Source organism: Coenobita brevimanus, chromosome 15 (assembly GCF_032717465.1).
Source record: "Coenobita brevimanus isolate Jiangsu-jjx chromosome 15, ASM3271746v2, whole genome shotgun sequence".
Lineage (NCBI taxonomy): Eukaryota > Metazoa > Arthropoda > Malacostraca > Decapoda > Coenobitidae > Coenobita > Coenobita brevimanus.
In genome coordinates, this window is record NC_136968.1 from 16,024,867 (window position 1) to 16,029,162 (window position 4,296).

Consider the following 4,296-nt stretch of genomic DNA (forward strand, 5'->3'; position numbering starts at 1 on the left):
TGGAAGGTATTAAGAATATGTGGAGTGGAGAGGAAATTGTTGAGTGCTTTGAAGAGTATGTACGAGGGAGCTAGGGCTATGGTGCGAGTGGATAGTGAGCTGAGTAAGTTCTTTGATCTCAGTGTGGGACTGAAACAGGGTTGTGTGATGTCTCCATGGCTGTTTAATATATACATGGATGGGGTTGTAAAGGAGGTGCAAGGTAGGGCAGTGGATGTGGGGTGGCTCTAATGAATGAGGGTGAGATTTGGAAGATTCCGGTGTTGCTGTTTGCTGATGATACAGTATTGTTGGGTGAAGATGAATGGGAGTTGCAAGGTTTGGTGAATGAATTTGGGACAGTGTGTAGGAGGAGGAATCTGAAAGTTAATGGAAACAAAAGTAAAGTCATGATATTTGAGAGGAATGAAGTCACAGAGTGTGCAGTGAGGTTGGATGGTGAGGATATGGAGAATGTGAGTGCATTCAAGTACTTGGGTAATGTAATGAGTAAGGATGGAACTTTGGGGGATGAAGTGCGTGAAAGGGTACAGCAGGGAAGGAAGGTTGTTGGTACACTGAAAGCAGTGATGAGAAATAGGGAGGTGAGTATGGAAGTTAAGAAGTCACTGCACGATAGTATTGTGATCCCTACCCTGACGTATGGAAGCGAGGCGTGGACCTTGCAAGAGGGGAACAAGTCAAGAGTGAGAGCAGTGGAAATGAGTTACTTGAGAGAAGCATGTGGAGTGATGTGGAGGGACAGGTTGACGAATGAAGAAGTGAAGGAACGTTGTGGGGTGAATGTGGATGTGGTTGAGAAGATTAGGAGAAATACACTAAGGTGGTTTGGACATGTGAAAAGAATGGAGAATGAAAGACTGACTAAGAGGGTGTATGTAGGTGAGGTGGAGGGAGGGAGAGGGAGGGGTAGACAGAGGATGAGGTGGAGGGATGGAGTTGAGAGGTATATGAAGGAGGGGGGGGGTGATTTGGGGGGAGGGTAGTCAAATGGTGGGTGACAGAGCGACTTGGAGGCGTTTTGTCTGCGGCCACCCTTCGCGGAATTAGGGCGTCGGGCTATAGATAGATAGATAGATAGACTAGATACGTAAACTCTATCCTAAACAACTTACCAACCAGCAAAGCTCCAGGTCCAGATGGAATTTCTCCAAAAGTTTTCCCCAGAACTTGCTCCTATTGAAACTAAATTATTCAGACTATTTTTATGTACTTCATTCTCTGATTCTTGGAATGAAGACAATATCCAACGAATTCCGAAGAAAGGAAGATCCTCTGACCCCTCTGATGACAGACCAATAGCTATCACATCTTCTCTTGGTAAAGTATTTGAGACTAATTAATAAGCATATAGTTAATCATCTTGAATCCAACAACTTCATCAGTGATAGACAGTAAGGTTTCTCTACGAAAGATCCACTGTATTATAAACTCAACCTCCTGACTCATACCATCTATCAATCACTTGACTAACATGGAGAAAATCATGCATAAGCCCTTGATATTTCTAATGCTTTTGACAGAGTGTGGCACCGTTCCCTGCTAGCAAACTCCCTGCTGTGCCCTAACGTCTTTTGTTCCTCTAATTTCTTCATGTCTCAGCGACAGAAAGATATGAGTTAAAGTAAATGATGTATATGCCTATTTCCATTCGATTAATGCCAGCGTGCCACAAGGATCAGTTCTACCCTATTCCTAAGCCATATTAATGATCTCTTATACGTCACCCATAATCCCATCTTTTCATATGCAGATGACTTAACACTTCACACTTCATTCACACTTACACATCCATTCCCAAAGTCTGGTAGCTCTAACTCACAGCTCAGTATAGCAATGTCTATAAATCAACTTATCTAAGAAACAACAACCGCTGTCGGCACAGTCGCTTGGTTGCGTCTAGGACCCTGTGCCGCCAGCCCTACCCTGCCGGTGGTGGCAATCCGAGGTACCACCGAATTTGCTGATATTAATGCAGCGGCCATTACTAAGGGGTATGGAAACAGAAGGTGTGATATCAAATGTGCATGTATTGTAGACAGTTGAAGGGAGAGGCATTGAGAGTATGCTGGCCTACTCTGTGTTAATGAAAACACTGAAAATGTTCAGCAAAAGTAGATGGTCATGAACAGGTCCTGAGGGCTGGTGAGGCGGGAGCTCCAGCTCTCCCCTTCATCAGCTTGCCATCCACCTTGAGAGTATCTCCCCGTTCGACTGGTGCTACAGTCTACGTCATATACCATGCTGCATAGCAGTACAAAATCTCTAAATTATACCCAGAACATTAAGAAAACTTTCATAATACGGCAAGGTTTCGTTACAACGTACTGTTATATGAAGGTGAATAGCTGTAGAACTTCGATTTTTTTTTTTTTTAATGAGTCCAACTCTGGGCAAAAGCTTGAAGACCTATCCCAAGGCCCATTAGCCCTCCTACACCCCTCCACATATTACCATTTCGGCGTTAACACCCACCGTCCATATTGTATATAGGACTGGTGTACTTTAAAATGTATTCCGTCCATATTGCATGTAGGACTGGTGTATTTTAAGATGTATTTAATATAACTCCCAACGGGGTGGGGAATTTTCCCCTTTGTAAGTTGGAGGGGGGGGGGGGATCATCAGATATTTCCTGGAAAAAGTAGGAAATGACAAGAAAATGTTTGAGACCTCTGGCTTATGGCAAAGGCCATAGTATTCTATGCAATATACTGGCCACCGGGAGATATACTGGTTTTCAACAATCGGCAGTTTTCTTTTGCTGTATGTTGTAATGGGCAACGCCAGATGCACTGACGTTTGATAGTCATCAGCCTAATTTTTTTCTGACACCCCAGGCAAGAGAGAGAGAGAGAGAAAGAGAGAGAGACAGAGAGACAGAGAGACAGACAGACAGACAGACGGACAGACAGACAGACGGACAGAAAGACAGAGAGAGAGAGTATTATTACTGACCTGGTTGTTACTGGATGTGCCCTGGTCTAATGCAACAAGGATTCAAAGTCTTTCTCCGTTGAACTCTAGAAGCAGACGATTTTTCTGACAGTTTATCTCCATTAAGACAAATTTTTCTAACTAATGAATTCAGGAATACTTTAACTCATTCACTAAGAGAACCATTCTAAAGATGAATAAATACAAAAGAGCAACAGGAATAAATTGAAAACATCATTTGGCTAAAGGAGTGACAGTAATGGAAGCATTAATAAGCTTCCAAGTTTAAATGATATTTTCGACATAGGAATCCTTGTCAGACTTATCTCGCAAACTTCGCTGCCTAACAAAATTTAAGTCAGACCGACTCGCCATGCTTCGCTTGGAGCTTGCTGGCTTCACTCGACTTTAAGATTCGATCTATCTATGTAACAATAGCCAGAGGCCATAATCCAAAAAGAGGTGACCAAAAACGAATTATCTCCACGTCACCCTGTCATCTTCCATCAGACTCTTCTCTCCAGCTCGCATCGTTTCTCACTCATATACCTCTCCAACATATCTCCTCATCTCATCCTCTGCCTCCCCCTTCCTCTTTCCCTCTCCAACTGAATCACTGACAGTAGTTAATCTCTCATACTAGCTGCTTGTTGCCACGCTATGCTCACAAAGCCAAAGGCTGATGTGATTACCACCTGCATTGCTAAGTGGGAGGAGTGGTAATGTTTTCAGTTGTGAGGTCGGCGGGCTGGCTTTGTGTGTGGGTGAGTAAGATATCTCATGAACGATTTGAGCTATCAGCATGAAACTTTCAGGGTATCAAGATATGGCCAAAATCTTGGACATGTTCGAAAATGGGCACTCGGGATCAAGGTCAAAGTCACCAAAGGTCACCTAGTTGACCTTTGGCAGCCATTTTGGTGACGTTGACCTTGACCCAAAGTGCCCATTTTCGACCTCAACCAAAATTTTGGCCATATCTTGATAACCTGAAGGTTTCATTTTGATAGCTTTAGCCGTTCATGAGCTATAATGGTGATAAAAGCTAGTTGACCTTTGGCAGCCTCTTTGATGATCTTGACCTTGACTCCGAGTGCCCATTTTAGAACTCGGGCAAAATATTGGCCATATCTTGATACCCAGAAGGTTTCATGTTGATAGCTCAAGCCGTTCATGAGATATAATGGGAAAACACGCACACACACACACACACACACACACACACACACACACACACACACACACACACACGCACACACAATCACACAGGCAGGCAAAAACATTATCGCTCCACGTAAAGGCGGGCGATAATAATGCAAGGGAGAAATCATTCACTCTTACTTGCAGGGGAGGTAATTT